The 26,402-nt window shown below is 44.1% G+C and overlaps 1 pseudogene; it reads right to left on the bottom strand.

Moving 5' to 3' along the window:
* Nucleotides 1-467: 467 nt before the first annotated feature.
* Nucleotides 468-26,032, bottom strand: LOC119512098 (annotated as a pseudogene).
* Nucleotides 26,033-26,402: the final 370 nt, after the last annotated feature.

The raw sequence follows: 26,402 nt of genomic DNA, 5'->3' as shown, positions 1-26,402 counted from the left end.
CTTAAATTGATGGTGCCCTGTAGTCTCCGGGGCTGGGGGTCGTACGGTGCGTACCCCGAGACACTGGGTCCTCCAGTTCGAAGTTTAAGTTCCCTCTCGCTCGCTCCTTCGCCCTGGATCCAGCCGCAGCTCCAGGATTCGGAAGGTTCCCTTGGGAAGCCCTACCAAAGGAAAGGTTCCCCCCCTTCGCTGGGCAGAGGAGTGGAGACCTGGAATCGAGGTGTCTTCTCCCCCCTCCCCGCCGAGCGGGGCGGGCCGGTGTCAGCACCGCGGACAGCGCATCGATGCCGCCGGCGCTGGGGCTGCAGAGGCCCGCGGGGCGAGGCCGGTCACCCTCCGGTTCCGTGCTTCCCAAATCCTGCTTGTTTTCCTTTCTACCTTCCGCGTGTTCCCCTAACCGGAGGGAAGGTGGCGGCCGCTGAAGCAGTGTGCTGTCAGGGCGTGGGACGCTGCGGAACAGTCAGGGGTCAAGCGGGGTGGTGGACCGAGGGTGCCAGGGGCGAGACGAAGCGCCCGGGCCCGCTGGCCGCCACCCCAGCTCCCCCTCCCCCACCATTTCGGGATTCGGGAACCTGGAATAAGGCTTTGGCTGAGGGCGAGGGTGGGCGTAGAGAAAGTGTGGGGGAGCCCACTAACGGACTACCCCCAGGCCGGCGCCGTGGGGCTCTGGAACGCCCGGGAGAAATCGTCGGTCCCTCTGCCGGGCTCCCGCGGACGCTGGGCGCTGCCCGGGCGCTCCTCTGTGGCAGGCCTGCTCGGCCGGGGCCACAAAGTTCTGTGGCCAGGAGCGCCCTCTGCACAGACAGAAAACCGTCTTCTTTGGGCAGTCAGCATGATGATAATGAGAGGATACAGATGACAGAAAATAAGATGATGGTGACCACGCTTAGATACCGGAGGTGGGTGAACTGTGGCAAGATGCAGAACTGCCCCACCCCTACCCCCAATCGGGGCTGTCTGGCCTCCAACAAAAGAAAACACTCCAAGCTAAGGTCCACTCTAAGTGGTGGCAGAAGTATCTGTCTCTACCCGTCAGGTTGCTAGAAGTGGTTCCTGAAGGAGCCTCCACCACTCACTAAGCATTTCACTGTTTTGAAACAGACTGGCAATGAGGCTCCAAAACTGGGAGTAGGGTAGGGAGTGGTGAGGAGAGCTGCCAAAAAGCCAAAAGGCATTTGACTTGGAATGTTGATTTTTCCAAACCAAGGACAATACGGAATTTGGATCTCCCTAGAAATGCTGCTACTATTTATTAAGTGGGTCCGATTGTACTACCCTCTGTGTTAGGGAGGGGACACATGGGGAGAGACTTCACAGCCACTTAGAGGCAGAGGCAGGCTTCCTGGCACTGTGGTTAGTGGCTGGTTTGGCAGTGATGAAGTTGCAGGGGGAGCCTTTGTGTGAGGGAGAGCATCTCCACCACTGACGAAGCTGAACCTCATCCTACGTTTTTTAACCAAGGGCACACTGAGAGCCTTGTGCAAACACTAATTATTGTCATTATAGATTATTTTATTGTCAAAATGTTCCTCAACTGTTTTCTCTCTAAGCCTTTGCCTCCCTGGGCTCTCTGCAGATATCAGCCCAGGCCCTGTTCCCCTAGCCCCTCCATCCCTGCAAACTCCTGCAGGCAGTGAGGAAGGCCTAGCTGTGGACCTCCAGGGCTGGATTCCACTTGGCTGGCCAGCTCTGACTGAAGCCCTTAGAAGTATCAGTCCAGGATTTGGTCCTGGAGCTTCCAGATGCAGCTGAAGGGCATTGTCAGGCTTCCCAGTGGCTGTGTTTGCCCAGACTCTGAGGGCAGGGACAGGGTGCTTCGTTGCAGTGTTCTGTGCCTCTGGACCAGCTCCTTGGCCATTTGGCAGAGGGCCTTCCTCGTCCTCCCTCTTGTTCTTCTAACTTGATTAGCAGAAAATCCCTGGCATCAATCTCAATTCAGAATGACCTAATCAATTTATATAATAGGGAAATGATGAGTTCCCTGCATATAGGCGTGAGTTCTTTGGGGAACCAGACCCATGATGAAAGTGGCTTTTGCCCACTGAATCAATATTTGAGTCACCGTCTTCCAGCCATCTATCCTCAAAGACTTTACTTTAGCTAGAATTGCTGCAGCAGCCTCCTAAAGATGGGGACTTGCTGTCTCAGAGATCTCCCCACTTAGGTCCATCCGGCCTGCACATATCAGTCATGGTGATCATGACTATGATCATGGTTATCTGATTTGGTCACATGACTGACTCCCCTAGACCACAGTTTCCAGTGGCTCCCCTAATTCTATAAACATCTAGTCTCTAAGCTCTTGAAGCTGCCATTCACAGCCCTTGGTGATGTGACTCCCAACATATCATTCTAATTTCACCTTTTGCTGTCTCCTACTGGTCCTCAAGTACTTCATACTCACCCCAGTCAGCAGGCCTTTGCTTGTGCTGTGATCCCTGCTGGAGAACTACCTTCCCTCTTCTCCTCTCCAGCTTTTCAGATATACAGTTCAACTCAGGATAGACTCTTTTCCAGAAACATTTTCCTCTGTAGGATATTCTTTACCCAATCATTTTGATGCCATTATTTCAACCCCAGAACCTTTTGATTCCTCCCTGCACTTAGGAACTTCAAACAAGACATCTGAACAGATGCAGCCTCTCCCTGTCTTTCTTTCTGTTTCTCTCTGTTTGTTTTTCTGTCCTTCATAAAAGAAAACGCAATGACAGGACTGTTGACCAGGAAAATTAGGTACAGTCAATTGCAACCAATTGGCAGTTCCACTCCTAGGTATGTACCCAAGAGAAGTGAAAACATATATCCACACAAAACCTAGTACACAAATGTTTGTAGTGGCATTATTCATAATAGCCAAAAGGTGGGAACAGCCCAAATGTCCATCAATGAATGAACGGTTAAATAAGATGTGGTATATACATACAATGAAATATTTGGCAATAAAAAGATTTGGAGTACCAATGCATGCTACAATATGGTTGAATCTTGAAAACATTATGCTGAGTGAAAGAAACCAGTGACAAAAGACCACATATTGCATGAATCTGTCCAAAAAGGGAAATTTAGAGGCAGAATGCAGTATAATGGTTGTTTAGGACTGGGAAGTTGAAGGGGAGTGGGAAATGTCACTTTCTGGGCTCCTAAAACAAATACTGTACAATGGGTGGGCTTAACGGGAATTTATTGGCTTGCAGTTTCAGAGGCTAGATGGCTTGCTTCCTCCTGGGGTCAGGATCTTCTGGCTGGCCAGTGATCTTTGGGGTCACATGGCTTTTCCATCACATGACCTCCAGCTTCTATCTGCTCCTGTGGTTTCTTTTTCATTTCCAATTTCCTTTTGCTAATAAGGACTTCAATCATATTGGATTAAGGCCCACCTTCATTCAGTGTGGGCACACCTTAACTGATAACATCTTCAAAGGTCCTGTTTACAGATGGGTTCACATCCACAGGACCAGGGGTTGGGACATGAGTGTGCCTTTTGTGGGGGACATAATTCAGTCCCTAACAGGGAGTGTCTGCTAACAGGCACAGCATTTCTTTTTAGGGTGGTGAAAGTGTTGTGAGATTAACTATGTTGATGGTTGAACAACCCTATGAATACACTATAAACCTTTCTTTGAGTTGTAAATGGGTGAATTATATGGTAAATGAACTATATCTTAATAAAGCTGTTAAAAAAGCAAACGTAAATCCAACTAATTGATGAAATCTTACCTTAAAAAATAAAAATAGAAAAGAATTTATCCCAAGGAAAATAATTTCTTTAAAATAAAGAAACAGGGAAATAGAGAAAATTTATTATGAAATTAAACTTGAATAAGAGTTTGCTCCAGAAATACCATCTTTTAAAAATTAATCGCAGTCGTTATACCAATAACACAAGCAACAAAAGAAAAAATAAATAAATTGGACTTCATCAAACTTAAAAACTTTTGGGCATCCAAGAACATTATTATATTGAAATGACAACCAACAAAATGGGAGAAAAAATCTGGAAACCATCTGATAAGGGTTTACTATCCAGAATATATAAAGAATTCCTATAACTCGACAACAAAAAGACAACCCAATTAAAAAATGGGCAAAGGACTTGAACAGACATTTCTCCAAGGAAGATATGAAAATGACTAGTAAGCAAATGAAAAGATGCTCAATGTCATTAGCCACTAAGGAAATGCTGATCAAAACCAAAATGAGACACCATTTCACATCCACTAGAATGGCTAAAATTAAAAATATGGAAAATAAGAAATGCTGGCAAAGATGTGGAGAAATAGGAACCCTGGTATATTGTTGGTGGGGATGTTAAATGGTGGAAAACTGTTTGGTGGTTCCTCAAAAAGTTAAACATAGACTATGTTATGACCCAGCAATTCCATTTCTAAGTATATGCCCTAAAGAAGTGAAAGCAGGGACTTGAACTGATATTTGTACATGAATGTTCATAGCAGCATTATTCACAATAGCCTAATGGTAGAAGCAACCCAAACGTCCATCAACATAGGAATGGATAAACAAAATGTGGTATACACATACAGTGGAATACTACTCAGCCTTAAAAAGGAATGAAGTTCTGATGCATACTACTATATGGATGAATCTTTAGGGCATCATGTTGAGTGAAATAAGGCAAATACAAATGGACATATATTGTATGATTTCACGTATATGAAATAGCCAGAATATGCAAATTCATAGAGACAGAAAATAGAGTACAATTATCTAGGGAGAGGGAGTTGGGCGAATGGAAAATTAATGCATAATGGGTGTAGGGTTTCTATTTGGGATGAAGGGAGAGTTCTGGTAATGGATGGTGGTGAAGGTAGCACAACATTGTGAGTGTGATTAGTGCCACTGAATGGTATGCTTGAGAGTAGATGGAGAAGTTTGTTTTGTATATATGTTTCTGCAATTTAAAAAAAAGACCAACTAAAGAGAAATGACAATTAAGTGCAATATGTGATCCTGGATGGGATCTAATAATGGAGGAGAAAAGTCTCAAAAGGACATTGTTGGGACATATGAAAAAATGTAATCTTAATATCAGTGTTAACCTTCTTGAACTTGATAACTGCATTTAAGGTGGTTACTTAAGTGAATATCTTTGTTTTTAGGAAACGTGCCTGGAAGAATCATGTGGTCAAGGAGCATGATGTATTCAACCTACCCTCAAATGTTTGGAAAATAGGTGGGTAGACACATAGAAAGATATTGAAGATAGATGGGTAGTCAAATGATAATGGCAATTGTGGCAAAAGGTTAGAATTGTGGATCTGGGTATCTGGTGAGGGGGGAGTATGTTGGAGTTCTCTGTATGGGTTTTGTATTATTTTTGCAACTGTCCTATAAGTTTGAAATTATTTTAAAAGAAAAAGTTTAAAGAAAAAATCTGTGTTGGTAAAATTCTGATGAAAAATTCTGCACTCAAAGTAGCAGATTCAAAATGTCCTGGGTGCTCCAAATCTCTTCATTCTTCCTATTCTCAGAACTCTAATGCTCATTGTCTGCATTACTCACTAGCCATTAGTTATGTAACAGGAAACTTTTTTTTTTTTTTAATCTGGAGAAGCTGATTACCTCTGTTTTGTGAAGGGTCACTTGAGTTGCCTTCTCAGTTGTACAAATGCAGCAGTGCCATTCTCCTGGAATTAGGGTTTTACAAGAGCTTTTATGGTTTGAGCGATTTGGCAAAAGCTTCCTTCCCCATGTTTCACAGAGCTGGTGGCTGGGGAGGAGAGAACCAGGTTCACCCAGTGCCTTTGGGGATGGAAGGGGAAGAAGTTTGAGCTAGGTTCCCTAAATTTGAGGTCAGGGAGCCTTGTGGGGGAAGCCAGGGAGTGTGGGGCTGACCACAGCCCGTGAGCAGGGAGAAAGGCCCCTTGAAATGAAATTATTCTGAGGAAGGGGGAGTCTGGCTGGAGGCTCAGGCTCACACAGCACTTAGACAAGGGCTTTGGTGGCACAGGTTGTAACACTGGATGCCCGTACACGCACCTCCCTGGCTCTGTGTAGGGTTTGGAGACCAAGGGTTGAGCATGGACTTATTACCCGAGAGGAATGTCACATTGGTGCCCAAGGTGGCACCCCCCTGGTAAAGTACATCTGAGTGATGGTGGACAAGCTATGTCATGAGCAGTGCAGCCCTGGGTGGCAGCTGCACTTAGGGGAGACTGTGCTTCGGTTCCTCTCCAGTTGGCATTTGGAGGAGGGGCTTCCTTTTGGATTAAATAAGCCTCATGGGGGTCAAGAAGGAGATAACAGATTTTTTGTTAATAGGACATGTGCAGGTGTGGATTAAAGCAATTAACTGCCCAAACCTTAAGAAAGCATGACTATTTTACCCTGAATTTCTGGAGCAAGTCACACTGTATTGTCCATTTGATATTTTTATGTCCATTCTGTGTCTTTTTCCTTGGAGCCTCCTGGAGGTCAGACCCTGTGTCTTATAGTATTCTCTTATAATCCTTTTTATTATTTCTAAGGTCAGTAGTGGTGACCCCACTTTCATTTCTGATTTTAGTTATTTGCATGTTTTCTTTTTTTTTTCGGTATAGCTAAAGGTTTGTCAAATTGTTGTTAATCTTTTTGAAGAATTGACTTTTGCTTTTGTTGATTCTGTTGCTTTTCTATTCTCTATTTCGTTTTTCTCTGCACTAATCTTTACTATCTCCTTCTTCCTGCCAGCTTAGAATTTAGTTTGCTCTTCTTTTTCTAGCTCTTTAAAATGGAGTTAGATTATCGACTTGAGATCTTTCTTCTTTCTTAATGTAGGTGTTTATATTTCTCTTTGAGCACTGCTTTCACTGTATCCACAAATTTTATTACGTTGTGTTTTTGTTTTCATTCATCTCAAAGTATTTTCTAATTTCCCTTGTAATTTCTTCTTCAAGCCATTGATTGTTTAAGAGGGTTTTTAATTTCCACATATTTGTGAATGTTACAGTTTATCTTCTGTTATTGGTAATCTAGTTTCATTCTATTACATTTGGAGAAGACACTTTATATGATTTCAATCTTTTAAAATTTATGGAGACTTGTTTTGTGCCTAACATATGGTTTATTCTGTCTATTCTGGAGACTGATCCTGTGCACTTGATAAGAAGGTGTATTCTGCTGTTGTTGGATGGAGTGTTTTATATACAACTATTAGGTCTAGTTGGTTTGTGGTGGTGTTCAAGTGCTGTATTTCCTTACTGATCTTGTCTAGATGTTTTATCCATTATTGAAAGTGGGGTCTTGAAGTCTCCAACTATTATTGTAGAACTGTATATTTCTCCCTTCGTTTCTGACAATTTTTGCTTGACATATTTTGAGTTTCTATTGTTGAGTGCATATATATTTATAATTGTTATAGCTTCTTGATGAATTGACCCTTTTATCAATTTGTAATGTACTTCTTTACCTCTTATAACAATTTTGACCTAAAGTCTATTTTATCAGATATTAGTATCTGACACCCCAGCTCTCTTTTGGTTACTATTTGCATGGAATATATTTCTCTAACCTTTCACTTCAGCTTATTTGTGTTTTTAGACTCAAAAGTGAGTCTCTTATAAACAGCATATAGTTGGTTCATAAGATCTGTGTCCTCTAGTTGAGGTTGTTGAGAATTCCCATGATTGTTCAGCTGCCCCCTGGTATATTGCAAAATAATCAATGAACAGATGTTTATTGAGAACCTACTGGGTACAAAGCAGTGTGCTATTCAGCATGGCAGGGAGGGGAGGATAATGTATTAGCCCTGTGAGATCTTAGAGCCTGGCTGGGGATACAAGATGGACGTATGTGAAGCAGTAAGGACTGTGACAGCAGATAGAGTTGGGAGCTAATACAGTCAGGAGCTGACTGTGTGGTGCCCATCGTATGTGCTCTGAGAAAGCACATATTGTAGGAGTAAGAGGACGCTTCCAGTAGGACAGGATATGATCTGGGTAGAGGTTGGATGGACTGGAAGAGAGGGGGCCTCCCAGACAGGAGACTTGATCTTGGTGCAGTGGAAGCAGGAAAGAATATACGGTGTTCAGTGAACTGTGGTGAGCAGAGGGTGAGAGGAGAGAGAAGAGTCACTCTCTTTTTTAATAAATCATGACCTCATTGGCTAGTCTCTCAGCCTCTCAATGCAATAAGGACTCCCTGAAACCTAAAGATGAGTATTTTCCTTCCGAATTGAGAGTCAGATATCTAATATAGATGGACATGGACTTGATGAAGCCAGTGTTGGGGTGAGTTTTTGGTTTCCCTACACATATTGCCACATTGAAGGACATTGGCAGTGTTTGCAGAGGAGAAAGGGGAGAAATGAGGAACATGTTGAGTGTGGAGTCAGGAGCTCTGAGATTTAACCCTCTGTGAGCTCCAGCTTCCACATCTGTCTTTGTGAAGAACGCACTGTCATCTTTATGCCACCATGATGCTTGAGGATTACTGAAGCCACCAAGGCCTGTTTTCAAGGAGCTGGGAAATGAAGACCAGAGTCCCAGGACAAGGAGGGGCCTCGAGCCCATTGGGAACCACTCCGTGCCCCCTAATCCTGTTGTTCCGGTTTGCTAATTCTGCCATTTTGCAAAACACCAGAAATGGATTGGCTTTTATAAAGGGGGTTTACTTGGTTACACAGTTACAGTCTGAAGGCCATAAAGTGTCCAAGGTAAGGGTACCTTCACTGAAGGATGGCCATTGGCATCTGGAAAACCTCTGTTAGCTGGGAAGGCACGTGACTGGCATCTGCTTGCTCCCATGTTGCCTTTCAAAATGGCGTTCTCCAAAATATCAGCGTCAGCTTCCAACCACTGTCTTCAAAATGTGGCTTTCACTGTATGAGGGTACCCAGGGGCAAGTGATTGTACACTTTGGATCTTTGGATAATTGTATGGTATCTGAACAATCTTAATAAAAATGAAAGAAAAAAAAATGTGGCTTTCAGCTGCACCTCTTCTCCAAAATGTCACTCTTAGCGGCTCTGAGGTCCTCCTTCTGTGTGTGAACTCCTTTACAGGACTCCAGTGATTCAATTAACGCCCACCCTGAATGGTCGGGGTAACACTTCCATGGAAATTATCCAATCAAATGTTTCACTCACAGTTGATTGAGTCACATCTCCATGGAAACACTCAATCAAAAGATTCCAATCTAATCAACACTAATATGTCTGCCCCCGCAAGATTGTATCAGAGATAATGGCGTTTTGGGGGACATAATACATCCAAACTGGCACACCTGTTGTCTGTAAAGCTGTGAGTTCCCTGTCTAAACATCGCCACAGAGTCCAAGGCCAAATCATTCTTTATTAAGAAGTGAATTTTAAATATCTGCTTCAACTCCTTCTTATTTAAAAATCTGATCTAATTTTGTTGTTGTTGTTGTTCTGTAGGTAAGGCCATACATGCATTGATTTTGCCCCAAAAGGATTTTGATATAACTTTTTTTTTTTTTTAAAGTTGAAATTTTTTTTGGATGTGAGATCCAAAGTCTTTTGATTTTTTTTAATCATCATTTTATTGAGATATATTCACATACCACGCAGTCATACAAAGCAAATCGTACTTTCGATTGTTTACAGTACCATTACATAGTTGTACATTCATCACCTAAATCAATCCCTGACACCTTCATTAGCACACACACAAAAATAACAAGAATAATAATTAGAGTGAAAAAGAGCAATTGAAGTAAAAAAGAACACTGGGTACCTTTGTCTGTTTGTTTCCTTCCCCTAATTTTCTGCTCATCCGTCCATAAACTAGACAAAGTGGAGTGTGGTCCTTATGGCTTTCCCAATCCCATTGTCACCCCTCATAAGCTACATTTTTATACAACTGTCTTCGAGATTCATGGGTTCTGGGTTGTAGTTTGATAGTTTCAGGTATCCAGCACCAGCTACCCCAATTCTTTAGAACCTAAAAAGGGTTGTCTAAAGTGTGCGTAAGAGTGCCCACCAGAGTGATCTCTCGGCTCCTTTTGGAATCTCTCTGCCACTGAAGCTTATTTCATTTCCTTTCACATCCCCCTTTTGGTCAAGATGTTCTCCGTCCCATGATGCCGGGTCTACATTCCTCCCCGGGAGTCATATTCCACGTTGCCAGGGAGATTCACTTCCCTGGGTGTCTGATCCCACGTAGGGGGGAGGGCAGTGATTTCACCTTTCAAGTTGGCTTAGCCAGAGAGAGAGGGCCACATCTGAGCAACAAAGAGGCATTCAGGAGGAGACTCTTAGGCACAAATATAGGGAGGCCTAGCCTCTCCTTTGCAGCAACTGTCTTCCCAAGGGTAAAACTTATGGTAGAGGGCTCAACCCATCAAACCACCAGTCCCCTAGGTCTGTGGTCATGTTAGCAACCATGGAGGTGGGGTAGGCGAATACCCCTGCATTCTCCACAGGCTCCTCAAGGGGGCACTACATCTTTTTTTTTTTCCCTTGTTTTTCTTTTTTTTCTTTTTTTTAACTTTCCCCTCTTTTTTAAATCAGCTGTATGGAAAAAAAAGTTAAAAAGAAAACAAACATACAATAAAAGAACATTTCAAAGAGACCATAACAAGGGAGTAAGAAAAAGACAACTAACCTAAGATAACTGCTTAACTTCCAACATGTTCCCACTTTACCCCAAGAAAGTTACATAATATAGCAACATTTCTGTGAACTTGTTCCTACTATATCCATCAGAAATTAACAGACCATAGTCATTTCTGGGCATCCCCAGAACGTTAAATAGCTTATCTGTTCTTCTTGGATTATTGTTCCCCCTTCCTTAATTGCTCTCTACTGCTAGTTCCCCTACATTCTACATTATAAACCATTTGTTTTACATTTTTCAAAGTTCACATTAGTGATAGCATATAATATTTCTCTTTTTGTGCCTGCCTTATTTCGCTCAGCATTATGTCTTCAAGGTTCATCCATGTTGTCATATGTTTCACGAGATCGTTCCTTCTTAGTGCCGCGTAGTATTCCATTGTGTGTATATACCACATTTTATTTATCCACTCATCTGTTGAAGGACATTTGGGTTGTTTCCATCTCTTGGCAATTGTGAATAATGCTGCTATGAACATTGGCGTGCAGATATCTGTTCGTGTCACTGCTTTCCGATGTTCCGGGTATATACCGAGAAGTGCAATCGCTGGATCGAATGGTAGCTCTATATCTAGTTTTCTAAGGAACTTCCAGACTGACTTCCAGAGTGGCTGAACCATTATACAGTCCCACCAACAATGAATAAGAGTTCCAATTTCTCCACATCCCCTCCAGCATTTGTAGTTTCCTGTTTGTTTAATGGCAGCCATTCTAACTGGTGTTAGATGGTATCTCATTGTGGTCTTAATTTGCATCTCTCTAATAGCTAGTGAAGCTGAACATTTTTTCATGTGTTTCTTGGCCATTTGTATTTCCTCTTCAGAGAACTGTCTTTTCATATCTTTTGCCCATTTTATAATTGGGCTGTCTGTACTATTGTCATTGAGTTGTAGGATTTCTTTGTATATGCAAGATATCAGTCTTTTGTCAGATACATGGTTTCCAAAAATTTTTTCCCATTGAGTTGGCTGCCTCTTTACCTTTTTGAGAAATTCCTTTGAGGTGCAGAAACTTCTAAGCTTGAGGAGTTCCCACTTATCTATTTTCTCTTTTGTTGCTTGTGCTTTGGGTGTAAAGTCTAGGAAGTGGCCGCCTAATACAAGGTCTTGAAGATGTTTTCCTACATTATCTTCTAGGAGTTTTATGGTACTTTCTTTTATATTGAGATCTTTGGTCCATTTTGAGTTAATTTTTGTGTAGGGGGTGAGGTAGGGGTCCTCTTTCATTCTTTTGGATATGGATATCCAACTCTCCCAGCCCCATTTGTTGAAAAGACCATTATGACTCAGTTCAGTGACTTTGGGAGCCTTATCAAAGATCAGTCGGCCAAAGATCTGAGGGTCTATCTCTGAATTCTCAATATGATTCCATTGATCTATATGTCTATCTTTGCGCCAGTACCATGCTGTTTTGGCAACTGTGGCTTTATAATAAGCTCCAAAGTCAGGGAGTGTAAGTCCTCCCACTTCGTTTTTCTTTTTTAGAGTGTCTTTAGCAATTCGAGGCATCTTCCCTTTCCAAATAAATTTGATAACTAGCTTTTCCAAGTCTGCAAAGTAGGTTGTTGGAATTTTGATTGGGATTGCATTGAATCTGTAGATGAGTTTGGGTAGAATTGACATCTTAATGACATTTAGCCTTCCTATCCATGAACATGGAATATTTTTCCATCTTTTAAGGTCCCCTTCTATTTCTTTTGGTAGAGTTATGTAGTTTTCTTTGTATAGGTCTTTTACATCTTTGGTTAAGTTTATTCCTAGGTACTTGATTTTTTTAGTTGCTATTGAAAATGGCATCTTTTTCTTGAGTGTCTCTTCAGTTTGTTCATTTCTAGCATATAGAAACATTACTGACTTATGTGCATTAATCTTGTATCCCGCTACTTTGCTAAATTTGTTTATTAGCTCTAGTAGCTGTATCGTTGATTTCTCAGGGTTTTCTAGATATAAGATCATATCATCTGCAAACAATGACAGTTTTACTTCTTCTTTTCCAATTTGGATGCCTTTTATTTCTTTGTCTTGCCAGACTGCCCTGGCTAGCACTTCCAGCACAATGTTGAATAAGAGTGGTGACAGCGGGCATCCTTGTCTTGTTCCTGATCTTAGAGGGAAGGCTTTCAGTCTCTCACCATTGAGTACTATGCTGGTTGTGGGTTTTTCATATATGCTCTTTATCATGTTGAGGAAGTTTCCTTCAATTCCTACCTTTTGAAGTGTTTTTATCAAAAAGGGATGTTGGATTTTGTCAAATGCTTTTTCAGCATCTATTGAGAAGATCAATTGATTTTTCCCTTTCGAGTTTTTAATGTGTTGTAATACATTGATTGTTTTTCTTATGTTGAACCATCCTTACATGCCTGGAATGAACGCCACTTGGTCATGGTGTATGATTTTTTTAATGTGTCTTTGGATTCGATTTGCAAGTATTTTGTTGAGGATTTTTGCATCTATATTCATTAGGGAGATTGGCCGGTAGTTTTCCTTTTTTGTAGCATCTTTGCCTGGTTTTGGTATTAGATTGATGTTAGCTTCATAAAATGAGTTAGGTAGTGTTCCATTTTTTTCAATGTTTTGAAAGAGTTTGAGTAAGATTGGTGTCAGTTCTTTCTGGAAAGTTTGGTAGAATTCCCCTGTGAAGCCAGCCATCTGGCCCTGGGCATTTATTTGTGGGAAGATTTTTGATGACTGATTGGATCTCTTTGCTTGTGATGGGTTGGTTGAGGTCTTCTATTTCTTCTCTGGTCAGTCTAGGTTGTTCATATGTTTCCAGGAAATTGTCCATTTCCTCTACATTATCCAGTTTGTTGCCATACAGTTGTTCATAATATCCTCTTATAATTTTTTTAATTTCTTCAGGATCTGCAGTTATGTCACCTTTTTCATTCATTATTTTGTTGATATGGGTCTTCTCTCTTTTTGATTTTGTCAGTCTAGCTAGGGGCTTGTCAATCTTGTTGATCTTCTCAAAGAACCAACTTTTGGTGATATTTATCCTCTCTATTGTTTTTTTGTTCTCTATGTCATTTATTTCTGCTTTAATCCTTGTTATTTCTTTTCTTCTACTTGGTTTAGGATTGGTTTGCTGTTCATTTTCTAGCTTCTTCAGTTGATCCATTAGTTCTTTGATTTTGGCTCTTTCTTCCTTTTTAATATATGCGTTTAGTGCTATAAATTTCCCCCTTAGCACAGCTTTTGCTGCATCCCATAGGTTTTGGTATGTTGTGTTCTCATTTTCATTCGTCTCTATATATTTAGCAATTTCTCTTGCTATTTCTTCTTTAACCTACTGATTGTTTAGGAGTGTGTTGTTTAACCTCCAGGTATTTGTGAATTTTCTAAGTCTCTGATGGTTATTGACTTCTAATTGTATTCCATTGTGGTCAGAGAATGTGCTTTGAATAATTTCAATCTTTTTAAATTTATTGAGGCTTGTTTTATGTCCCAGCATATGATCTATTCTGGAGAAAGTTCCATGAGCACTAGAAAAGTATGTGTATCCTGGTGATTTGGGATGTAATGTCCTGTATATGTCTGTTAAATCTAATTCATTTATCAGATTGTTTAGGTTTTCAATTTCCTTATTGGTCTTCTGTCTGGTTGATCTATCTATAGGAGAGAGTGATGTGTTGAAGTCTCCCACAATTATTGTGGAAATATCAATTGCTTCCTTTAGTTTTGCCAGTGTTTCTCTCATGTATTTTGTGGCACCTTGATTGGGTGCATAGACATTTACGATTGTTATTTCTTCTTGCTGAATTGCCCCTTTTATTACTATGTAGTGGCCTTCTTTGTCTCTCAAAACATCCCTGCATTTGAAGTCTATTTTATCCGAGATTAATATTGCTACACCTGCTTTCTTTTGGCTGTAGCTTGCATGAAATATTTTTTTTCATCCTTTCACTTTCAGTTTCTTTGTGTCCCTGTGTCTAAGATGAGTCTCTTGTATGCAACATATTGATGGTCCATTTTTTTTGATCCATTCTGCGAATCTATATCTTTTAATTGGGGAGTTTAATCCATTTACATTCAACGTTATAACCGTGAAGGCATTTCTTCAATCGGCCATCTTATCCTTTGGTTTATGTTTGTTATATTTTTCCCTCTCTCTATTAATATCATTTATTGTACCCATACCGAATCTCTTTAGTACTGAACCTTTCTCCAAGTCTCTCTGTCCTGTCTTTGTTTCTCTGTTTGTAGGGCTCCCTTTAGTATCTCCAGTAGGGCAGGTCTCTTGTTAGCAAATTCTCTCAGCATTTGTTTGTCTGTGAAAAATTTAAGCTCTCCCTCAAATTTGAAGGAGAGCTTTGCTGGATAAAGTATTCTTGGCCGGAAATTTTTCTCACTCAGAATTTTAAATATATCGTGCCACTGCCTTCTGGCCTCCATGGTGGCTGCTGAGTAGTCACTACTTAGTCTTATGCTGTTTCCTTTGTATGTGGTGAATTGCTTTTCTCTTGCTGCTTTCAGAACTTGCTCCTTCTCTTCTGTGTTTGACAGTGTGATCAGTATATGTCTCGGAGTGGGTTTATTTGGATTTATTCTATTTGGAGTTTGCTGAGCATTTATGATTTGTGTATTTATGTTGTTTAGAAGATTTGGGAAGTTTTCCCCAACAATTTCTTTGAATACTCTTCCTAGACCTTTACTCTTTTCTTCCCCTTCTGGGACACCAATGAGTCTTAAATTTGGACGTTTCATATTATCTATCATATCCCTGAGGTCCATTTCGATTTTTTCAATTTTTTTCCCCATTCTTTCTTTTATGCTTTCATTTTCCATTCTGTCATCTTCGAGGTCACTGATTCGTTGTTCATCTTCCTCTAGTCTTGTACTATGAGTGTCCAGAATCTTTTTAATTTGGTCAACAGTTTCTTTAATTTCCATAAGATCGTCCATTTTTTTATTTAGTCTTGCAATGTCTTCTTTATGCTCTTCTAGAGTCTTCTTGATTTCCTTCATATCCCGTACTATGGTCTCATTGTTCATCTTTAGTTCTTTGAGTAGCTGCTGTGTCTCTTCTGGTCTTTTGATTTGGGTGCTTGGGCTTGGGTTATCCATATCGTCTGGTTTTTTCATATGCTTTATAATTTTCTGTTGTTTTTGGCCTCGTGGCATTTGCTGAACTTGATAGGGTTCTTTTAGGGTTTGTAGACCTATTGAAGTCCTTATCTCTAATTTATCAGATCTACAGCTTCGTGGAGTACACTTTCTCTAACTAACCAGCAGGTGGCGTCCACGAGCCACCTGTTCTCCACAAGCCAGTTCTCCCCTGCTTAGCCTTTTTGGTGAGTGGGGGAGTGAGTCTTGTGGGGCCCAATTGGTGTACCAAGCTTGCGTGTGTAGTTGGTGTTGCCTGCCCTGCATGTGGGGCGTGTTTCTGGGCAGTCGGGGAGGGGGGGGTGGCCCTAACAATCAAATCTCCCTGATGATCCTAGAGTTTTAAAGCTGCTGCATTAGTCTAATCCTTCAGTTCAGTCCTGCCACAGTTTGTCTCTGCCACTGACCCAGAAGTCCTTGGTATTGGCGTATGGCTCCTGAGACTTGCAAGTGGGCCCCTCTTCCAGGCCGTGCACCCCGGGTCCTCTGTTGAGGGATGACTGTGCTATGTCACAGGTGAGTGCCGTCCCCCCAGGGCAGTTCTGGGCTGCTGGGCTGTGTAGGGAGGCTCCCAGTCTGCTGAAATGATGGCTGAATGGGGCTTTGTTAATTCACACTGCTCCACCTTCCCAACTCTGGGACAATCAGCTGAGGTTGCAGGGAAGGCTAATGTCCACTCCCAGTTTTGTGGTGTGTGCCTGTTATTTGAAGCACTTCCGTCACACTGGGTTGTCTGGGGCAGCTCTGGGCTATGGGGCCTGGCGATGGACAGGAGTGTTTCCTGTCCACCAGGATGGTGGCTGTGAGCGGACACCCCCCTTTTCTTGGGAAGTTGTGGTGTTTAGTGAATTTTCTCAGCCACTGGATTATTGCCTTTTGTCTCAGAGCTCTCTTAGTTCTGCTCTTGGCTTGACGTGCCCAAATTGCAATTCTTTGAAGGTTTCTGTATTGGGCTTCTTAGAGTAATTGTTTTAGAAAAAGAAAAAAGGATTAAAAAAAAAAAAAAAAGGGGGGGCCCTCCTCAGAGATCTAATGGGTTATTGCAATGCTAATAGACAAAGCAACCAGGGCCATTAAGGAAAGGTCCACAGGGCAGAGAGATGAGCTTTTCTTCGGGATTTGCATATGCATGTCAAGGCCTGAGCTCCGCCCTTCCCCTTTCTGTGTTCACCAGAACTCCAAAAATCCTCTGCTTTTATTTTGAAGTTTTTCGTGTTGTTTTTTTTTTTCTATGCCTGTCTCCTCTCTGCTGGGCTGGCTGCTCTCAGATTCTCTGGTGTCTGGTCTCAGTCTATCTATGGTTGGACTATGGATCAGTAGAATGAGTTTCCGATAAGAGCTGCCACTGCAGTTCTCCCTTCTCCTTCCCAGAGCTGGCAGCCCCTCCTCCCACGGGACTGAGCCTGGCAGGGAGGGGCGCGGGTCCTCTGGCCGCAAAAACTTACAGATTTCGCTGATCTCAGCAGTTCGACATTTTCATGAGTGTTGTATGAAGTATGCCCAAAGACAGATTGCTCTGTGGTGTCCAGTCCACGCAGTTCCTGGCTTTCTACCTACTTTCCTGGAGGAGTAACTAAAACTTACAGCTCATCAGTCTGCCATCTTGCCCCGCCTCTTGATATAACTTTTTAAGACTAAATAAGTAATGTCTAATTAACAAGAATAATTGGAAAATTCAGAAAAGTAAAAAAGAAGAAAATAAAATTTAAATAAATATAAAATTTAAATAAATATAATTAATAAAAAAATAAAAATAAAAATTACCCAAAATCTCATCCCATTACCCAGAATTACTGCTATCAATCATTTTAATGACTAGACTGCCTGCTGGCTGAAGCAATATATCTATACATCTGTATCTATATATCTATACCTATATCTATATCTATATCATCCATCCATCTCTCCACACACACGCACACACACACACAGAGATATTTGATTTTATTAAATAACTATTTCAATTCCAAAATGTTGAACACTTACTATGTGCCAGGCACTGTTCCAAGGGCCTGGCATTGATCAGTGAACATGGAGTTTGCATGACTTTCATGCCAATAAAAATATAGACAGTATCATTTGGTGGCATAGTGTCCTCCCAAGTGAGATTATAGCTAATTTACACATCAGCAGGTATTCCTGAATTTTTTTTAGGCTCCTCACTCTTCTTCCTCCCTTGTGTTTTTTCATCAACATTCCCTGCCCCATTAAAGTATCAGTCAATGTTTGGGCTCTACTTCCCAATGAGACTGCTGGTTCCCACCCGAATCCATTCTCCACCTCTTTTTCAGTAAGAGAACATCCATTTTATTTGGGGAACCAGTGTGCCCAGTTAAAAGACTACTTTTCCAGCCTCTCTTCTAGCTAGGTGAGACTATTTTTAAATTCTAGCAAAATACCATGTGGGACTCCCAGAATAGGCTGCTTAAAGGAAACTAATTCCATGGAGAGGGGTACCCTTTTGCTGTTCCACCATTTCTCCTTTCTCAGTCATGCTGACTAGAATGTGGGTGTGATGGCTGGGGCTCTAGCTGCCATCTTGAATCATGAGGTGACTTCTGAAGATGGAGGCCACTGGGTTGAAGAGCAAGGTGAAATGAGCATGCACAGCAGAGGACTGCCTGTCTCTAGATTTCTTTTATGAGAGTTAACCTTTATATATTTAACCTGTTGTTGCCCTGGCTCTTTTACTGAAAACTGAATCTAAGCCTAAATGATACAATGTTCTGAATACTCGAAAGCCCCTGATTGAAATCAGTCAGAGATGGGGATTTGTACCTTCATCTGTGGTAAGACAGTTAACAGGCCTGCTTTCTTCATCTGCCTCAATTCTTCCCTCTCATCTCCCAAGAAGGTATCTTGTACCTTGTGGTCTATGTTGGTTGACTTTCCTGTGTCCGTGTGTTGGGGAGCAGTGGTTTACGTCCCACTTGATTCCTCCATATTCCAGCAATTGGGAGATTGAAATGTCAGCAACTTTTCTAATTCAGAAGCACTAGGCTGCCAGAATCAAGTGCAAACCAAAGCAGGGGCGGAGGGCACAAGGAGAAAAGTGTTTTGGGATAGCCATAGTTAGTATCTCACCATTTGAATGACTCAGCAATCTACAAATATTAAACTGATCTTTTTAGAGAGTTAGAGTGTCAGATTGTCGGCACCCTGCTCGCTGTGCCAAACTACTGGTCAGAGGGACACCTACGACCACCTCACGGCAGGGAGGGTAGCAAAGAGCATGACACCTGCCACTAGGAACAGCAGCCCTAGGCTCCCAGCCCACCCCGTGGCTCCAGGTGTCAGCATCACCGGCACTGATGGAAAAATGTTCACTCACATAGAGAAGAAGCTTCCCTCGTGGCTGTCGGTCCCCCATGGCCGATGCAGGGAGATGTTCTCTGTGCAGCCCAAGCCTTGTGCTTGCTGCAGCAGAGGAACCCCGCTCCCTCCCTGCCAGGGTCCGATATACCAGCAGGGGTGAGCCGGGTGCCATAAAATGGGCATACTTCAGCCATATGGTCTCCAGTGAATGTTTACACATGCTGGAGCAAAAGGAGAAGGGATTCCACTGCAGTCCACTCTCTGCTAGGGGATGTGCTTTATCTCAAGGCAAGCCCAAGATGAGAGTCAGCCCGCATTTATCATCCCCTCCTAGGAGCCAGGCTAACACAGTCCCAAGCACAGGATCTCTTTGGGAGTCAAGGGAAAGACGGCAGGCTTAGCTCGGACCACCCCCTAAGACAGAACATTTGTTTTAACCAGGTGACTTTAAAGGGAGTGGGTCCAAGGGGAAAGAGAAATGGAAGGCAGCGTTGGAGAGGGAACGGAGTTTATGAATGCAATTATTCTTATAACCAAACTATTCTACACATGAGTAGCTTCGCTGTGGTTTGTGAGATGTGTAAAGACAAGTGATTTGTTCATTTGACATTTAATTAAAACTCCCATGTTAAAAATGGACCATAGAATGGAACATCATGCTAAGTTAAAGAGTTGAGAGGGTAACGGGCCATTTCTCTTGCTAATAGCCCAGAAATGAGCTTTGGTGGATGGGGAGGTTAGTGGAGGGGTGCGGGGTATGGGTGGTGTCTGGAGAGGTAGGATTGGTGGCGGTAGGTTTGGGGATGGGTGGGGAGAAGAGTCTTGGGGACTCATTCCGGGTATTACATAAGCTAGTAGGGTTTCTGGGGGAAAGAGTGTCCCTTGTGGCTAGGAGGTGTTCTCCACAGTTGAGCATTCCTTCCTTCCTCTCCTTTTAGCTATACAACAAATCTTTTCAAACCTCTACTGTGTGCCAGGCACAGTGCTCTATTATGAAGGATTCTGACTCTTTACAAATCACCGTTATTTTGAAGGAACCTGCCTATTGTTCATAGGGCAGTCTCTGGGGACACACACCCTGCAGTGCATTTGCCATCTCCATCAACCCAAATCTCCTCCTGGGCTCTTACTGAATCCTCAGCACCCTGGGCCCAGCCCAGACCTGCAGAATCCCAGTATCTGGGGAACTTGCATATTCACCAGATTTCCAGGTGAGCCTCTTGTATCCAGACGCATATGGAAGTTGGGCTTGGGCCCTTGGATCAGTTGATGTGGGCCTTACCCAGTCAGAGTCTGAAAAAACACTTGGCAGTAATTCCAAGTGCCATGTGGAAAGGCCAACGAGAGGCAAAGTGAGGTCTAGGGCCAGCCTGGCCACTGACTTGCTGTGATCTTGGCCATGGCCCTCAACTCTCCCTCCGTTCTGGCTGCCCAGGGATCATTGTCTGTGCCAGACCCACGGGCTCGTATTCTCTTCCTTGCTCACAGAACCCCAGTTGTGCCCAGTAGTGTGCTCAGCCCAGGGGCAGAGACGTGATGTCACCAAAATCCTTTCCCATGAGTGACTCTTAATAAGAGACACTTCTCTGGAGTTTGAAGAATATTCTATTTGTATCCCAGACTCTTCTGCCTGCTGTCAGGGGGTCCCTGGAGGCCTAGGAACCAACAGGTAGGCTCTGCGGGGTGCACAGGCCTGGAGGTGAGCGCTGTACCCCCAGGGCCCTTCGAGGAGGCCGAGGTTGCAGACCCTTCTGTTGAATATTTGGCAACTCACACCCTCATTGTAAAACAATTGGAGGAGAATTGTCGGGTGGAGAGAAGAAGGGAACAAAAGGTGAAGCAGAAGGACACATCCAGGAAGGTTTATTGGAAAAGTTGGGAAAATCTCTTCCAAGCATGTTGAGCAGGGAGTAAAGTGCCGAGCAAATGCACTTTCGGACACTGATTACCATCTGGGAGGTGTTTTCTCATTAAATGAGCCCTCATTATGCTATATATAAAAAGCATAATATACTGTAATGGGGTAATCAGCCAGCCAAGCACTAGCAGGATTCGCCCTGGGAGCTGTAGTTGCCCCTGACATTCCTTGTAAGCAGATTTTATCAGGAGAAAAGCCCAGGTAGGGGGTGGGGGAGGCCCCCAGTAAGAAATGCCAGGATGTCCACCACTTTCTTCTCTTTTCCCCTGGACCAGAACAGAAACTACATCTTACAGAGCCCCAGGCTTCATGTGAAAGAATCCTGACAGAGAGGGTGGGGCACTGGCTGCCTGTCAGCTGCACAGGGGGTGCTGGATACCAGGAGCCCAAATGGCCTTAGTTCCTGCCTGCAGGGAGCCTCAGTCCCCCGGGAATCAAAACCGATGCAGTAAATGAAAACTGTAGGGGTCATTGGCTCCAGGCCCTGACCAGGACAGAGGGTATAGCAGTGCCAGAAGAGGCCAGGCAGAGGGAACAGCACGTGCCAGGCTCTGCGGGGCTTCCCAAGTCCCTTGAGAATCCCCTCCTCAAGCAAAAGGAAAAGGGGACGCCACCGTCCTGTTTTAAGCAGTGGGTGCCACATTCCCGGGCTGTGTCGGACTCTCCCGAGGTCTCAATGTGGGTGAGGAAGAGCCTGGTCCAGAACCCTGACTTCCTCCCTCTCTCACCTGCCCTCTGGCCTCCAGAACTGTGAGAGAACAAAATCTTCTGTTTAAAAACCAAACTTGATCTAATATCAGCAAAACAGAAACCACCAGGAGAAACGCCGCCATTAGGATTGTGGTTAGACTGTGATTAAAATAAGTTAGAGCCCTTCACACACCTGGGCTCATTTGTCTATTACGGAAGCCCTCTGCCAAGGTGGAGCCTTCAAAAAAGGATGGAGGCTGGTGCTTGGGCATCCTCCCCCTATGGGGAGCGTGGCAGCTGTGGTTGGAGGAAGGTTCTGTTCGGGTCATGACCCCCTGAGCTTCCGAGGGCCAGGAAGTTGCCTTACTGAAGGATGGTTTCAGTGTGATCCCTGGAGCTCCATCACCCCACCCTCGATGCCCTCTTGGGGAGTGGAGTTACCACAGCTGCCGAAGGGCAAGGCCCTTGAGCTCAGGCAGCACCAAGGGGCCTTGGAATGAGGGGTGGGGCGGGGGGGGGGTGGCAGGCAGGGACTTAGCTGGAGAAGACGTGGGCAGAAGCGCTCTCAGTGGCTGGTGCTGAGACTGCGCTGCCCTCAGCTGGGCTCCTGGTGTAAGTGCTGCCAGTATTGGCCAGGGGAGGGAGCAGGAGGATGACTACATGACCCCTGGCAGCTCCCCACCCTGAGATCCATCCAGGTGCTGTGGGTAAAGCTCTTAGGGCTCCAGCCCCAAGGATTTCTGTGCCACGTGGCTCCCCACTGCCCTGGGAGGCACACTTGAATTTCCTCAATCCAGCCACCTGCATCTCCCCAGCCAGGGCAGGGGATGCCATCTCCCCCACAGAATGTGGCACAGTGTGTCCGCCTGTGGGACCGAGTATCCACAAAAAGGACTCAGTGCTTGGTCACGTCACCGACTAAGGGTGGCAGCGTCAGGCGTGGGGATGTGTGCAGGAGACCCCTGCCCCAGCACTCTTCTTAGCCATCTGCCCATCAGGCATTCCGCGGGGTGGGCAGAGCAGGATGGGAGCACAGAAAGGCTGGGTGCAGTGAGGGTAGGGAGTCTGGGATGTCCATCACCATCCAATCAAGCCAGTGCTGGCTCCACCTGGAGCCCATCCCGGCTCTCGGACCTTCGGGCCAGGGCTGCCTCCGGCCACTCAAACCTGTGCTAATAGAAAAGAGCCAGCAAAGTTCATCAGCCCCTTCTTTCTCACTTCTCCAGTGAGCCAGGGGCCTCTGCCCAGTGGAGATCCTGCCACTCAAGCCTACCAGGAGCCCATGCTGCCCTTCTACATAGGCAAAACAGATAGGTGTCTATATGGTAAAAATGAACACTCAGAATTCCCTGATGCCACCCTCGATGTATTTCTCTCTTGTGTCTGATGTATCTCCTCAATAACAATTAGCACCTTTGAGTTTTAATGGTTTTAAAATAAATATATTTATGGACTGGGGGAGGGTGCATTGTATTTTGCCCATTATAGAAGGGCCCTGGAATGACACAAAGCCCACCCCTCTGAGGTCTGGAGCAGGGTGGGAGTGGAGGTCCCTCAAGCAGGGCAGGTGTGTAGAAGACCAGCCTTCAGGATTTGTTTTGCTGCATCACAGCAGTGCCTGGAGAAGGGGCAGGTAGGCAGGGGAAATGGGTAGGCTTGTTGTGAGCGGCTGCTGTGAATTTTAATTCAATTCAGCCTGGCTGGCTTACTGAATCAATGTTGGGAAAACATAGTGCTCTCCTGGGAAGAGAGGTGTTTGGTATAAATAGAAGGTATTATCATTGCGGGGCAATTGGGGGATGTTGCGTCACATCTTCAGTCCAGCTCAAGGCAGCAGCAAGAGCTCCCGCCGTGGGCTGCAGGGCTTGCAGCAACCAGAGTGACCTGAGCAAACCTCCCATCCTCTCTGGGTTCGCAGCCCCTTCTCTACTGGGAAATTGAGCCACTTCCAATTGAGCACCAGGTAGGGTCCTAACTTGATGGTGAACTTTGAGTTCAGTAACAAGGGATTACCACCTCTACTCAAACTCTGAGTAAGAGCCACGCCTCCCCCAATACACTACCTTATTCTTTACTATTATTAATTGGGAGCCTGCTAGGCAATCATTCAACAAAAACTTATTTAGCTCTTAAGCACTGTTCTGGAAGCTTCTGGAAGCTGGCAAAAAAGCACTGAACAAAGCAGTTAGACAGTAAATGTAATAAATCAGATATATGGTATATCAGTGATAGTGCTGTGAAGAAAAGGAAGGCAGAGAAAGGGTCAAGAAGTGATGGAGTGGGGTAGGAAATGCAGTTCTAAATAGCAGGTTAGAGAAGTTATTGCTGAGAAGGTGAAAACTGAGCAAAGACCTGCGGGAAGTGAGAAAGTGAGCTGTATGGGTATCCGGAAGAAGGCTGTTCCAGGTGGAAGATACAGCAAGTGCACAGGCCCTGAGGTGGGAGTGCACCTGGGGAGTGCACCAGGGTGACTGAAGTGGAGGAGGAGAATAGAAGATGAGTTTGGAGAGGCAATAGAAGGCAGGTCATATTGGCCCTGGAGAGGACTTTGCTTTTACCAGGAATGGACTACAGAGAACTTGGAAATTTACTTGTTTTCCCCATGGCTTTATTGAGGCATGATTGACAAAACAGGAAACTGCACAGATATAACGTGTACAATTTCATGAGTTTTGACCTGTGTATACACGTGGGGAAACATCACCACACTCAAGATAGTGAATAGCATCCCCCAAAATCTCCTTGCACCCCTTTATATTCCTCCCTCCTGCCCTCCCTCCGTATCCCCCAAGGCAACCACTGATCCAACTAGAGATTAGTTTCCATATTCCAGAGTGAAGTGGTGTGTACTTTTAAAACTGTGGCTTCTTTCACTCAGTATAATTATTTTAAGTTTCATCCATATTGTTGCATGTATTAATAGTTCATCCTTCTTTTATTCCCAAGAACAATTTTTACTAAAACCACTAATGAATATATTTTTAAATATCCCAGAATCTGGAACAAGGGCTAGGGAATAAACAACAAACCTGACAGTATATAGGGCTCTGAAGTGTATTGTGTTAAACAACTTTTCATTAGTCTCATTAAATCTATCTTTTATGGATTAAATATATTCAATTTATTTAGGCAAAGATTATAGCAAAATATGACCTCTGTCATACAAATGGGTTCATAAATGGGAAGGATTGTACTTCTGAATCTTGTTCACATCATCATCTCTGCATATTATATAGTACATAGATGTCCTGATTTCGCTCCCTAATTGGTTACCAGCTGATGCTTCCAAATTTACAAGAGAAACACACATGGAAACTTTATTCATGTAACTAGTCCTGTCATTAATAGAAATGTGACATATTCATACACTAAATGGGTTATAAAGAAATAGCATATTATATGCAATTAAAATAGAGAAAAAAATAAGTCAGATCCTTCCAGGCATAAACGTGTGTTTTAAAATTTCATAGTGAACAAATATCTAAGTGAGGATTTTCCCATATTTCCAAATAAGATAATGTTGATAATGTTGAACAGATCTTACAAGGAACTTTTACATTTGATCTCCTCTTTTGGAAATATAGTTGCACTTACTGAGTTGCAGACCCTCTCTTTTCAAACACACACGTCTTTCTGGGATGGGTCAAGACAATTTGACCACCAAGGCAGCGTCACCCAGGAAGATACCTGGTGCTGGGGTGGGGGGGTAGGTGGGGAGGCACGACCTCCCCACTTTTATTTTTTTAGATTGAGTTATTAATGTCAAAATATAAAGTCTTATAAGGTCTTTAAATAATCCTGAGGCAAAATAAGGCAGCTTTATGCTGTAAAAACATTGCTTCTGTGTTACGTTTTTCTGTCCTCTGCTGTTCCCAGCTGTCAGCATCTCCTCTGGAGATGAGAGTTTTCTTCATAAGGACTCCTGCACGCGGCTGTTTGGCGGTCCAGGTATGGCTTATGCTCTCAAACGAGAGCGCCACTGTTGTCTCATAGGCGGGAACGTGCTGGGCTAGTCCTGGTGTTTTCTGCACATCTCGGCAGATCGTGGGGCGGCACTACTGGGCCTCCTCACCCTGTCAGTCGTGCCTGTGCCCCGGTCTCGCAGCACCTGTCCTGCTGGTTGCAGTGCTTGGTCAGGGAAGGGATGCCAATGCCAAGGTGAACTCCAAGCGGGGAGAGCCACAGCCATTTGGCCAGAGGGTTTATAACCGTCTCGTGGGGAAGGCTTCCATCCGCCACTGCACTTGCACTGGCAGAGCCCTCCGCTCCCCAGGCGGTCCAAGGCGGCGCTCGGGTACGCGTCTGTCTGGTGAACGCCATTCCGGATGGTCTTACCCGTGGCCCTCTATTCGGTGGTCGGGACCTCCCCCAGGCGCCTGGGAGCGGCCGCCAAGAGGAGCAGGAGGGCGAGCGCAGCCGCGGAAGCACAGCCATCGCGCACTGTGCGCCTAGCCGGGCCGCAGGGCTCCCCCACCGGGCCGCCTAGGCAGCCACCCCCGCCGTGTCCACACTTCTTCCGGGCTGCGTGGGCCATGCCGGACGCTGCTGCCAACGCCTTCACGGAGCTCCCGCCCAGAGGCCAGGTCATGCCTTTTTATTGATGAGAAGTATTCCATTGTTTGGTTTTATTTTAATCCATTCCCCAGTTGACAGATACCTGAGTTGTTTCTAATTCCGGGCTATCACAAATAAAGCTGCTGTGAACATTTGTTTACAAGTCTCTGTTATGGACTTATGCTTTCATTTCTCTTGAGTAAATACCTAGGGGTGGAATGGTGGGATCATGTGGTAAATATATGTTTAA

This window comes from Choloepus didactylus, chromosome 17, assembly GCF_015220235.1.
Source record: "Choloepus didactylus isolate mChoDid1 chromosome 17, mChoDid1.pri, whole genome shotgun sequence".
NCBI classification, from domain to species: Eukaryota; Metazoa; Chordata; class Mammalia; order Pilosa; family Megalonychidae; genus Choloepus; species Choloepus didactylus.
This window is presented reverse-complemented; position numbering and strand designations above follow the sequence as displayed.